Genomic DNA, 14,331 nt, shown 5'->3' with positions numbered 1-14,331 from the left:
CCAATCCTCTGCCACCCTTAAGTGGACCCATCCCCTGGCCCGCTTATGCAGACTAATCTGTTGGCTCCCCTAAGTCTCCTGCTAATTAGGAGAAGCCAAGGATTTCTTCACACAGTGATGCACAAATGTGCTGATGAAAACCAGCTCAGGTCTGTTTGTCCAGGAAGGATGACAGTGGGAGGAAGAGGGCCGTGTGGCGCGACGTTGCCTCAGCACTTATTCCCAGTTCTGTTATTGGCAGAGTGTTGGGCTCGAGTCCCCACCTCCCTCTGTTTGATCTGTCTGAGGTCAGAGCTCTGACACTGCCCCATTCCCAGCAGTGCGATTCCTTCCATATCTATGTCCATATGTTGCCTCTTCCCATCCGTAAAGACAAGCTTCAAAGAACCCATGTGAGGCGTTTGGAAGAAGGATTCATCTCCTCTTTTAAGGACTTGTGACACTGTTCCAGTGAAGAACAACATGTTCTTCTAGTCAGCTACCGCATCCCAACCCACACCCTAGATATATAATCAAATGTGTTCTCTGGCGCTCCCTCCCACCAAAACTCAGGAGACGGCTTCAGCATATTGCTATTACTCAACACATATGTTCAAGGTGGAGGGCTGGAGCACTAGAGTTAACCTCCAGAGACTTGAGGGGGGTCCTTGTGTAATGAATTCAGATGCCTCAGAAGTTGCTCCTGGGGTGGGGGGGGGGTCCATCAATCCAGAAGCCCAGTGTGCATCCAAAACCCCAGAAAGTGCCGCTGTTCAGCAGCCTCAGACCACCGAGACCAACAGCTAAGCGGACCCCACAGTACATCATCATCTCTCCTTACATTCTCTGAATAGCTCCCAGAGTCAACGCTGGTGTGGCGATGACTTCCAGGACTCCGCGACGCGGGCATGAACAACAGGACAGGCTCAGCAGGCGATACAGGCCGTACTCACATTGATATATTTTTTTCAATTTAGTTTACTCAACAAAGTTTGTAGAGATTATCAAGAGCACATTTTCCGCTGTCAAAGAAAATTTCAAACCTGATGTATTAAACTGAAAGGAGCGGGGGGTGGGAGAATATTATTTTGGTGGATGTGGGGAAGCGAGTAGGCCGGGGGTCAGAATAACAGAGAGGGATATAAGCTCGGGGTTTGAGGACTATCGCAAGGAGACTGCGAGGAAGCTGGAAGCTGGCACGAGTCCTGTGGTTTTCCGTGTGTAAATCACAATAATGTAAGAGGCAGACACGGCACTGCTTTGTTTGCTTGTCTTAAAACGTATGTTAGACGAGCATAGGGGCTGCACAGACCATAACAATGTGTCATGTGTGGTTCTTCCCTGCGCTCGTATTTTCCATAAAGAACACGTGCGCGACTGCTCCAATACACATGGGTCCTTGAGCATCTGCTGCACCCATCCTGGGAGCATTTACCTCGGGCCAATGATCCGTCACTGAATCAGTGCAACTTTTGATTGATTCTTTAATTGATGATCAATTGGCAAGGAACCAATTAGGTTGGCCGGATTCCCATTCTCATCTGGTCTGCACAATTTAATGGTAAAAGGTGTCCCGCTTATACATGATTTCCCTCTGCCTTTTATTGTGCATTCCTGTTCTCTTACTAGTACTTTCCATTTGTCCAGAATAGATTGCATCATATATTGAACCTGCTGTTTTCTGTGTGTTTTGAATTAGACCTTGAGTAGTGTGCATACAAGATGGTAGCACAGCTGAGTCATTGCTGCAGAAAGCAGTCCCTGTGTCAGAGGTTAGGGAGTGAACCTTGCCTGGTGGTTTTCCAAGAGAGAACTAGAAGAGACGTCTTCCCTGAGGAGGGGGGGGGGGGGGCAGATTCAACAGCTCCAAAACTTTGAACCTTTGCACTTGAGGGTCCTTGTGAGGGTAACAGTGTTGTGCTACCAAGTCCACCTCTGTGGGGAGAGGGAGCACCAGACCATGTCTCTTGGCCCCGTTTTGCATCATAAAGTCCTCATCGAGCGACCTGTGGTCAACCCTAGAGAAAATTCTAGTTGCGCTCCTCTTAGTAACACTAAATCCTGCAGCAAAAGTCGTTTCATGACATGAACACGTATAGACAGGGCATCATCATTATGTTGTTATATGAAGTTGAGTCAAGAGTGACACTTCTTCACCTTTTGAATACTTCTGATGTCAAACAGATGATTTGGTCTGCAATATAAATCATGCAGGCCTATTCATCATCTTAAATATTTTTCTCCTGCACACAGGGGTATAATAACTCTCCAGACATTCTCCTTGTGCTCCTTCATTTCTGTGTTAGGGACATGGGGATGACAAAAGGCTTGGCCATTGGCCGGTTGGCACATCGACCATGTCTTTCCCATAATACAGGATATCACCTAGAGTGTGACTCCAGCGGCTTGTAATGCCTAGTTTCTGACCAATTATCACTCATGTCTCTTAACTTTGGGGATGTTCTCACATTTGGCTCTAAAGACATCTTGGAGCTTTTGTTTCTGTGAAATGTCCTTTCCTGTCCATGCTGATGGTTTGATGCAACTGTTGATCCATTTCAACTGTCTTTCCTTACATTTGTGCGGAAAACGGCACTGAATTTAGCTAAATGGCCCACGCTTGGGGTTGCTGAAACAGTGATCTTTAGATCTGGCAATGAAAAAGTCAAGGGAGATCTACTGGATGTTGCAGATTGCAAATATCCTGTGCATTTAAAAAAGAAAAAGCCATTCTAGATAGGAATGACGTGATGCACATTTGGACGCACCCTCCTTTATGCCGGATACCACCCTTTTTAAAAACATTACGTTTGTGATCACCTCAAAACTCCACACACATATTGAGAAAATGGCAAGTTACTTTATTTTTCTCACTTGGGGAAAGATATAAAGAGGGGTGGGAATCTTGATCCATTAAGTCAATTTAAACAGCTTTCTGAGTCCTGGTTTGACACGGCACAATGTTGGACTGAGTGCAACTCTATGATGTCTTGACGAGATCATTCAGCTCTTCCATAGTGATATGACAGGGTCATAACCTTGTTCCAGACATCCAGTGGTCATTTCAACACCTTATGTGCCAAGGGAAATGGTTTTGGAATCTCTCTGTCATCCTCTGACACGGCAGGGCTTACCGGACTGGAATTTTCAGCACCCTCCCAAAAAGATAACACTACGGTACTGTGGAGACAATCACTGCCATTCAGAACCTGCTGATTGATACGTCTGACGTGGTCGAGTCCCACATTCAGCTCCACCTCGTTTCCAGTGGTCAACAGAAGGGACCTTGACTGATGAGCACTCCGGCAGCCCACCCGATCGTCGTGTGTGTGAGTGTGTGAGCGTGAGACATGCATGAAAACAATTAAGAAAAGAGAGGAATGTTGAAGGGAAACCGGGAAGAAAAACAAATCATGCTGAGCGTGATCGCTCGCCTCGTAACCACGTATCGGGCTGTGAAGGTAATCATCTGCAGGAGAGCATATCTGGTAGCTTGGTTTTGAAGGAGAGCCAGCTGAGTAGACGGCCGCACTGCGGGGCTGATGAAAACTTTACACAGAGTTCAGAGATCACAGACGATTTCTAGTGGACGGTCGGTCTGTCCGTCCGTCTGTCTGTCTTGTTTGTCTGTTCATACGTCCCTCCTATTCCTCTGCCCAAAAGCAGCAGCTAGGACAGTGACTGACTGGCCGTCTTGCAGACAGAAAAACACAGATGTCTGAGATTTATGAATGGTGAACTATTCACAGAATCCGTCCAGAAAAAGCGGCGGCGATGGCGGAGGGCTCTCTGATCATAACAACACCTTGATGACTTCACCGCCATCAGACGGTGCGCAGACCAGATGGTCTGATCGAATTTGAGAAGCGTCTGTGTTAGACTACCAGACTAACCATTGAAGAACTGAAATTGAGATGGCAATGTCTAAATGCTCGAAGGAGACTTCAGTGACCCTGAGTAATATTACACCATCCTACAATGACAGGATGAGGAATCACACCGGAGGAGAAATACTTGAATAACTCGTTATCATACAGCTATGCCACTATTGGTCGAGGATCGACAAAAAGCACTCAAAAACACAGGTATAAATCACACAACTTTTATTCTGATCGGCAAACCAGATGTTTCTGCTCTCCGAGAGCAGTATCTAGCAAGCAGATGAGAAAGCTAACCAAAAGAGTTGGTCTAGATTACGATGAGAACATCTGACTCCATCATGGACGGAAATGGACGTGAGACTGAGAGCACGACCGATTCCTAAGCCGTCCAATTTTTTTACGAGCACATTACAACCGACCCAGACTGAACCGAGGCACACGGTCGGACAGCAGTCCTGTGAGCTGTCTAGCGTCTAGTGCGAGGCCAGTGCAGTGGGCCTGCGGTCGGTTTGTGGGAGGCCTAAAGCAGGAGGCACGGGTTGTTGTGGCTGACCACCAACCCCTCACCCCCCCAACCTTGGTTTTATTTGTCCTGTATTTAAGCTCCAGGGAGATCCGAGGCCCACATGGAAGAGTGGTGCTTTCCAAGTATTTGTTCTAACAGCAGAGCCTAACCGAGCAGTTTAGAGACTCTGGCACGAGGACGCCCCGTACCAAGTGTTCCCCCTTGCCACCTCAGACCTGTTCTGGTGTTTGCTCCCCTGTCACCCCAATTAGGCGTCGGGCAGGGGAGGAGGCCCAGCACAGGGCTGGGGCTAATGGAACGCAGCTCGTGTTTTTGTAAGGTGGTGAGTTTGAATTACACGGTTTTATAATCATATTAGCAGAGATGCCTTTTTATGGTCGTGCTTTTCCATTAAAAAAATTGGCTATAATCAAGACCATACTTGGTTTTTGCAGTTGTCAAAATAAAGCATTTACCAAAAATCGATTGTGGTGCTCCTCGGAAATGAAGTCCAACAGTTAGGAGAGTACATTTGCTGCTGTAGAGTATTTAAAACTCCAATTAGCAAGGTAACACAGTATATAACTAATACAGCCTAAAATTTCTGTTTTGAGAAATTGACAGTAAGTATGAAAGGGCTCTTTATTCTAATCTCTAGACGGACGTGATGTAAGATTCTGACCGGACAGGGATTGTTACTTCCCGCCAAAATATTCCCAGTGATTTTGGTTTTCCATTCAGGCATAAATCCACATGGTGATCCTAAGCATCTGGAATGTACCCCAGAACTCTTTTTTATGAGAGCATATCTGCTGTGTGCTTCACAGCACAGCGCTTCAGATCGCAATCAGTATTTTCACTGCAACCCCCTTGATTTCTGATCTAAAACTAGCACAGTGATGATTCACTTGAGAAACTGAATGATGACTTGAAGTCTCATGTCTAATAGCGGAAGGTGGGTTTTTCAGGGCTATAGTTAGAAAAATGGGCTATATTTGGAAGTCGACAGTATTATTCCCATCATGCCTTGTTACTATCAGCGTTAGAGTTTGGCAGAAAAATAACTTGAAAGTTGTAAACCTTGAAATTATTTTACCGTGACCTAAAATTGGACGTGGGGGGGGGGGGGGGGGGGAGAAGAAAAATGACCATAGAATAATATAAAGATTTAATATAATGTAAAATATTTCTATAATAATGTGGAATAACACTTCTTCAAGGGGAGATGGGGGATAGAAGAAAAACAAATGGGAAGGGATGGAAAAACAAAAAAGAAATACGTTGTTGAATAATACAGAGGAATACTCCCTTATGTGATTTAAGACTCCCTGTTGGCATGGGTGGGTTATCTCCTATAATTTTGAAGCGGCCACCAGAAAAAGAATACAACATTTTGGACAGGTTCACTTCTCCCAGCTTTGATAAAGCTCAGTTCTCCCAAACTGGGTTCTCTATGTTTGTTGAACATGATTATCAGTTTGCCCTTATTCCAGACTTTAATCAACGCTTGTGCTCAGGGAAATATGAACCCCTTGGTATACCTTAGAAATCAGCAATCATCAGCAAAACCACATCATGGTTCTCTTTGAGAGAGTTGTCACACAGACAGGTCTCTGAGACAGGGGGTCAGTGTCTTATTTTAGCATGGTGTGTTCAACCGAGGAACGGCCATCGGGTCAGTTTCAAGCCTGGCACTATGGTGAGATATTTCGGTCATGTTTGGTTTCGTTCTTCCTGTCTGTGGTACAAGGGTCCATATAATCTGTCTTGTCAGTCCTGCCTGTGGTATGTAAACTGTTAAGATCTAAACTTAACATCTATACTCCCAGAAACACCAAACTAGAACCCCGGCACGTTCACAGTTTTGACTTCAAGTTGACCGATAGAAGAACGGATATTAAAACAGATGGATAATATATTGTTAAAACATATTATCCATCTGTTCCTCTCAGCGCACTGCAATAAAAAAATCTTTTCAGACAATCCGAATCGATTTATCAGAAGATAACCAAGGGGACTACTTATCTACTTTGAAAGTCGATGAACTATACAGTATAGAATACCTTATCAGGTGCCAATCAAACCTTTCCGCACCAGAACATCCCCTCTTGACAATCATAGGCATTCAATGTTACCCCACTCACACACCGCCTATGATGCTGCTTACAGGCAGCCCATCTTCCCTTACTTTCCTCCTGTATACAAACGCTGCAGCGCCGCATGCTTTTCCAGCCACGGCTCAAGATCCCCGGCGCGGTCTGCACGGCTGCGACCGATCCAAACATCAGTCAGTCACCCGGGGCCTGCAGAGGCATGATTCACTCCTAAGTGCTGCCGGATCCAAAAGCCCCCTCCAACCTCATGCTGCCTCCCCCACGCTGACTCCCCCACTGTCCCCCTGTGGAGCAGCGCCTGCCATCTGAACCCGGGCCAGCTTGGACGCCGCTTCTCAGTTCTGTTGCACTACTGTGAGAGAATCCTTTGGTGTTGGGCGGTTGTCTAGCAACGCTGTGTTGACACAAAACTCGTCACTCGAATGTATATGCGCTGTCAAAGTGGGCGGAGGGGGTCTGATTGTAACGATGAGGACGATTGTCTTCCCCAAAATGGATTTGTCGTGTCGCGTTATGATCCATTTCTTAGTTCCCTATACATGGAATGAATCAAGAAAATGTCTTCCCTGTCTCTGTCGCAGGGACACAGACGTTGGCCCTCTGCTCTGGGGAGCATCCCAACATGCTGATTGTTGTTGCCCTTGGAAGACAAAGAATGAACTCTTTCATAAGGTGGCACGATTAAAAGTGGAAGAAAACCACAGTCAAATTCCTCCACAAATTAGGCCCTCATTGGAGATTGACTCTCGCCAAGTGCAGTTAAAGTATCACACGAGGTCGCGGCCCAACGGCGTGCGTTAAAAGAGACCAGATGACGGGGGCGAGGTGTTTTTCGTCCACTGGGTTTCCGATCCTGCCATATTTTCTGGGAAGAAGGAGAGTTGCTGGTGCAGATGTTTGGGGCTTGTTCTGCGGCCAGCAGGTCTCAAATGTGTTGGTCTGGAACCCGACCGAGCGCTAACTGACTGATTTATGGAACCAAAGCCCTCCTCCTCACACTGCACACACACTCAGAGTGTCTCTGCCGCTGTCACAGACCTCGCTGTCGCATCGACACAAACCTTGAGTGTGTAGGTCTGCTGAACCGGGCATTTTCAAACTATGGGCCTGAAAACGTGGTCCATCGCTGATCTTCCAAAGAGACACTTTAAGCTAAGCTTATGCGATAGAAAAACCTTTTTTCATTCTCTTTTCCTCACAAACGCCCCGTTTTTTCCTACAGGCGTTCACCCTTCATTACCAGTCCACAAGGTGGGTTATAAAACCTTAATGAAAGCAGTCGCCCAAATTCAAATGAGAAGGAAAGTTAGTCTGGCCAAGTCACATAGGCATGGTGTCATGTGGGCTTGCGGGCCAAACGCTACAGAGTAACAAAAATGTCCCAGAGTCGCTCCATCATTCCTTTAAAAAAAACAAACCCTCCAAAGCCCTTTAAAAGCCATTTAGAATTTTCCACTGAGTCTGCAAGGAGAGTAATGTCATCATTATCAGAAACTGTTATTTGTGATCTGAATACAAGATCGCCCTTCCAAGAATGAAAATGATGGATAATTGTTAATTATGTGTTAATGGACCAGGGAGTAAATTTGATGATAATCGGCTATTACTTACAACTCTGTTGTTTATCTGAAGCAGATCCAGACACAATGATTATCCAAAGCACGGCGACGCCCATTGGAAATGAGGGTTTAAGCCTTGCTCTCAGTTGTAATGGATTAAATAGCTTGTAACACAAATGGCAGTGAAGTACTGTAGTGAAACGCTAAGAGCTTGTCTAATATCTGTTTATGGATGTGAAGTTCTTTCTGCAGAATTACACTGTGCACTTGATCTAAAAGTGTTAAACACTTCGGTGGGAACTCTTGTTTCCACCAAACAGTTGTTTGATTGGTGGTTTGGAGTATTTATAGTGTATATATAGTGTATACTCATTAAAGGAGAAATATTATGATGTTTTCTCAACATAGTATATGAGTTCAAGAAAACATGTTGTTGAAGCTGTTTGCTGAAAATAGCTTTTAGGAAAAAAAAAACTATTCCCCTCCGTTTCAGTCCCTTCAGAATGCATGGTTTCTGGTGTCTGTAGCTTTAATGCAAATGAGCTGCTGCCCATTGACCAATGAGCTGTCAGAGTGAACCACAGCATGGAGGAGAAGTGATTGATGCCGTTTGCGGACTCCTGGAACTCTATATATATACAATATAATATAATAATAATAATAATAATAATAATAATAATAATATTATACGATATATAGGTATTTTTATAATATTATATCTAATATCACGGCCAAAAGCTATGTGCCGTCTCGGCTGATATTTTGAATCATAAAGACTGCGTCTGACGTCTCTGGTACTTCCCCAACAAGTAAAGACTCGTAGTGGGGGTTATCTCGGCCATGGTTGAAAAGAATTTGGGGAAAGGAACTTTGGCCTTGACTCTCTGAATTCCATATTGAACTGCGACATGGAGGAGAAAGGGATTGTACGGCAGTTCAGCTCCCGGAGTACACCCGCCGGAGCTGCCGGACTGCCGCTGAAGCTTCTGCGGCAGTCCGGCAGCTCAGCTCCGGGAGTACATTCGCTTTCCCTCCTAATTCGCTCGAGTAGAAATATTTAAACTTTGCCGTGATATTCGCGTGATGACAGCCAATCAGTGTTGAACAGCGTGGCCACTGAGCGACATGTGTAATATAACAGCCAATCAGCATTCAACCGGCCAACCGTTCCCTGCAGTACAGTCCAGGGTGAACCGCAGCAAATTCGCCTGACAAAACTTGCACAGCGACAGTTTATGATTTGTTGCGCGACAAAACTTGGGGGACAACGCGAACGGGAGACGAATGTGTATTTCAGTGTGAACGCACCTGACACTGCAATGCAATGCAACACCTTGTTTGTTGAATGGATGGAATGGACCTTCTCACACCGATCTGAAAAGCGTCTTCAGCTGAAACGGCTCATGTCCTTCACTCTATGATGCTCTCCTTTTGCCAAGCTTTCCCCGATCTCCGAGGAATAACTTTTCACTAATTTGTGCACTGCGCTCAGCGTGAACAAGATCCACCTTAATCTACACGGAGAGCTTCAGCAGCAATGCGCACTAGAGAGCCAACCAATCTGTTTCTCGTTATTCTGCAGTATGCCCAATAAATTGTCGAAATTAGATCTTTGGCACGTGGTTAACGTCTTCCCATTTAGTGATTCATTCAACATGCGATTTAGGGAAAAAAAGAGGTTCTGAATGCAGAGGTTCGGTGTCGGAACAAAGAGAACACAATGAGGCTCTTTTAAAACCACCTTGGCTCCCGACTCACGAAAAGAGATAGGTTGGAAAGACAAACTGGCTGCAAGAACATTTGGAAAGAGGGCGTTCGATGGGAAACCCTGCAGCGTTTCCTCTACAAACTGTGTGGTGAAGGTGAAGGCCATGGAGAGACAGACAGACAGGCAGGCAGGCAGGCAGACAGACAGACAGACAGACAGACAGACAGACAGACAGACAGACAGACAGACAGGCAGGCAGGCAGGCAGGCAGGCAGGCAGGCAGGCAGACAGACAGACAGACAGACAGACAGACAGACAGAGGGAGTGAGGGAGAGGGAGAGAGGGAGAGGGAGAGAGGGAGAGGGAGAGGGAGAGGGAGAGAGGGAGAGGGAGAGGGAGAGGGAGAGAGGGAGAGGGAGAGAGAGAGAGGGATTCCTTTCCTAGGAGTCTCCAAGAACAACTGTGGAAGCCTTATTTTCCAGCAGGTACATCAGAACAAACAACCAGTTCAAACCACCCTGAACCACCCCTGTCAGCGGGCAGCGAGCGGTCTCAGCGTGGCATCCCACCAACGTGCCTGGACATCATCAAGGGGGAAGATATCCATGGTGGCTTTCTCAAATAAAAAGCGCTGTGGGGCTGTGGTACTCGGCCCTCCCCCTCGCAGCCACCAGAGGAACGCTAGGGAAGTGGCGAGGAGGTGGCGCTAGACTGAGTCGTCTGTTCTGTCAGCCTCTGGAATGGGAAAACTAAACATGGCGGTTTCAAACATTGAATAACGGAATCCACCAGTCCGGAAAACAACAGCTCTTTGCCACAATGAAAACGTTTATTTTTTATTTTTTATGTTGTTCATCTGAGACTAATCCAGTAAAACATAAGAAGGAATTCCCTTTGAAAGCCAAGTGTCATTTTGATAGAAATCAAAGTCAAGATGTTTAATGCTGCACTGGTAAGAGGATTAAGGCATCGTGTTTGGCTGTCTTATTTACATGCCAGATGTGCGGATGTTGTTTATTAGTGCATCATTTATTAGCGACAAACCATCAGCAAACGTGTTTCACTATCAGAGGTATTCAGTATCTCCGACAGTACCTTGCTGTTCCACCCGTATAAAATAAAAAAGACGGTGAAAAAAGAGTGATTACTTTGATATGGAGTTGGCAGTTAAACGCCATGGCAACTCTCTGGCCAAAATAACCACTTTATTATTTTCTAGCACTGTTTGTTTTCTCACAACAGCCACTGACCATGTCGAGCACGCCACTGGTCATTCATCAAAGATAAGTTTTAGATAGCAGTGGTCAACTTTCTGCCCATACTTGGAATAAGAGGAAGCGATGTCGTCAGAGTGCGTAGCCCCTTCGGATTCTCCAAGCGGTGGGCGGAGTCAGGGCTGGAATCCTGGGAGAGTGGTGGGATGACGTAGAGCAGCTGCTGACTCAATGACTCACTCTAACCTCCGCGGGGAGAAGGAGTGAGAGCAGGGCGGGAAGTGGGAGAGACCAGTGGCTATCGGCGCAGACAAAGAACAGACGCCAGCGGGCCCAGAGATCAGCCCCTAGACACTGGGGGGGGACAGGGCCGGGATGGGGCCAGACTAAAGCACTTGAAGCTGGTTCATCAGTTTTATCGTGATTCTTTTATAATGAATTGGCTTACGGTGTGGCCATTTTAGGGAGTTGTATCAGTAAATGATAAGGTGATAGGGAAGGAGTGTGTGTTTACAAGCGGCAAATGGGTCTTGACAAAGTAAATGTTTGATTTATATTCTTGGTGTCATGGATACGTGGTTGGTTTTGTCCCTGTCTGTCTCTTGCCACTGTCCATTGTCTTCACAGGAGGCTTTATGGATTATTATAGGAATATTATAGAATAGGATGTTTTTTTCCCTCTACGTTCCCATTTGTCGTTACATAATTGTGTAAACACACCTCATTCACATTCCGCCAGCTTTTCCTTCTTCTTAATCAGAAAATCCCATCATTAAACCTTCATACGTAGAGTAATCCCTGGGTCGACAGTCGAGACCTTGAAACTGATTATAAACAAACTAAGCTCTCAAACGTTCCTACACGTTGGGGGGGGGGGTTTTATTAAACATGCAAAATCCTATCGGGGAATAATTATACAATTACACAGGGTTGGCAGTGAACTCGATCCCCCCCTGAGAGAGAAAGGAGCAGCTGCTCCTTGCAGATCTCTGAAACCATATGTAAAACAAAAAAGGGATTGTTTGGAAGATGGCTGATGCTGTCTAGGCTCCCAGGAGTTCACTGCGCTGTTGGCCCAACACGACCACAATAAAGCCTGACTTGAGCCCATGAGCCCATGATACCGGGCCCGGGCTGTGAAGGGATCCACAGCCCCCCAGAACTGCCGGGGCTGACTCACGCATCCAGACTAAATAAAACGTGTGTAGCAGTCTAAGACACGGGCAAGGCAGTAGCACTGCACTCCCCCTGTTCCCCTGCTCAGTAATCAAGCATTCGTTCTATCAACAGATCTCACCCAGTCAGTAAGCACTAAATCTGATGATCCCATGGTGATATCACCGCTGGGGAATAAGACAGCCAATGATAAACAAATTACACACTGGAGTGTTTTCACTGAATACTCACCCCCCCCAACCTGTGAGACCCACCCAAACACACACACAGACACTATTGTTTACTCCGAAACACCTGGAAGCCCACTGATGTAAACACTAATATTCAGGGAGGAGGCAGTGGACACACACGGCGAGAAGACAAAAACACACACATACACAACCACACACACACACAAGATACACGCATGTATGCTCTCACACATACATACACGCACACACACACACACACACACACGCACGCACACACGCACACACACACACACGCACACACGCACACACGCACACACGCACACACACACACTGACCCAAACACATAGCAGGCAGACATACAGATACATGCGGATACAGAGGAAGAATGCGACAAAGACAACCATTCCCTAGGTACATACCGTTTCTGCTACTGGTTGTCTCGACGGAGGGATGGTGGGCCAGATGGATACACTGGCAGTGTCCATATATGGACCGCCCGCTTTTCCTTCCTGCTCCCAGTGTGGCAGCTACTGTTAGTGACTGAGCGACTACCAATGACAGGACTACCGGAGTACAGAGCAATAGCAGTACAGTGAGTACAGTGAAAGCTAGAGTTATGACGTAAGACTTAAGACTGAGCAGAAGCAAGCATCTGCATGTGTAAGGCACCGCTCTGACCCTTGACCCCCTGCCGTAGGATTTAGCACTGGGGACAAACTGACGGAATGTCTGGCATGTCTGGGACGCCCCCACCCGCTCACGGGATCACATGTACAAGCTGCATTTTGTTAATCCTGGAAAGAACAAACTGGCTTCTATTGTAGTCCGCGGTCAGGCTAGTGACTGCTATGTACAGGTAGAGATAAGAGTTATTGACTTAAATGGGTCAACACCATGGTAAAGAGTGGTTAATGCAATGTTATATTTCCTACTGTTTTGGGAGTGATGCATTTTAAACAAAAACTATCCTTTTTGATCTTGTCTGTGTTTTATTCGGTTTGATACATCCGGTTATTCGGGCTGTTGGTGTCGTTGCCACATTGAGACGATAACACAAGGATGAGTCACTTTCGGTTAATGAAACGCAAGCTTTTATCGCACATTGATTTTATTATTGCGTTTTTCTTTATTTGAAACAGAGCTTAGTTTGCTTGGAAACCTGAATCATTATTTACTTCAGCTGTGGTTAAATCAATGTTTAGTCATGAAATGATTGAAATGAGTTTTACGGACAATGCTAAGCGAACTAGTTTCATCATACTTGTCTTTAATGATGTCGTTTTAAAGTCCCATAATTGTCCACGACTTTTACTGACAAATAATTTTTGTCAAACAATTAATGTAACAAAACAACTTTTTGTCATATACTGCTGCTGCTACTCGTTAGTGATTAAGAAACCAAGCCATAATGCATTGGTGTAATCAATTATTCTTTAAATCTGTTACTAGTGATTTGGAATGCTGAGTGAGGGTGTTCAACCACAATATAGGAAAGTATGTCGATTGTTCTTATTTAGCATGCCTCTCATGAATTCAACATCTGACACATATTTATCAAAAGACTATAAGATACAGTATGTTCTCGTGGTAGCATTGCATTTCTTTCATAATACATATCTTTTGTCATTTAAATACTGGAAACAATATGTTTAGCAAACATTTGAAAGTTTTGCATCTTGTGTTGGACTGTGATAAAAATGGTTAGTAGGCAAGAATATACAGTATATACAAATAACGTGTAGGGCAGCTATAAGGAATTATAGGGGGTCAGGGGTCCATAGGTGCAAAACTATAAACTATATCATCGAAAGTGTGCTTGTGTCATGCACATCTTCATTACAAAATCAAATGATACACATAATTTTGCAGCTAATATGGCAGCTTTGTATGGAACAGAGTAGTTCCCAGACAGGGTAAAACATTAACAGCTTTTTATTCCTGGTTTTATCGCTTACTGGAACCGCTTTTCACTCAAGTCTGGGCGACCAGACATTTTGGCAAACC

At 45.4% G+C, this 14,331-nt stretch overlaps 1 protein-coding gene across 1 annotated transcript in view; it reads right to left on the bottom strand.

Annotated features, from left to right (window-relative positions):
• LOC132457843 (KATNB1-like protein 1) overlaps positions 1 to 12,906 on the bottom strand; it is a 29,748-nt gene extending 16,842 nt beyond the window's left edge. Inside the window, exon 1 of the mRNA XM_060052200.1 lies at positions 12,747 to 12,906. The gene's annotated coding sequence lies outside the window, so the exon portion shown is untranslated. The remainder of the gene's footprint in view (positions 1 to 12,746) is intronic.
• Positions 12,907 to 14,331: the final 1,425 nt, after the last annotated feature.

The sequence above is a fragment of the Gadus macrocephalus genome, chromosome 5 (genome assembly GCF_031168955.1).
Source record: "Gadus macrocephalus chromosome 5, ASM3116895v1".
Taxonomy (NCBI): domain Eukaryota; kingdom Metazoa; phylum Chordata; class Actinopteri; order Gadiformes; family Gadidae; genus Gadus; species Gadus macrocephalus.
The sequence above is the reverse complement of the archived record's forward strand: the minus strand, read 5'-3'. Positions and strand labels throughout refer to the sequence as shown.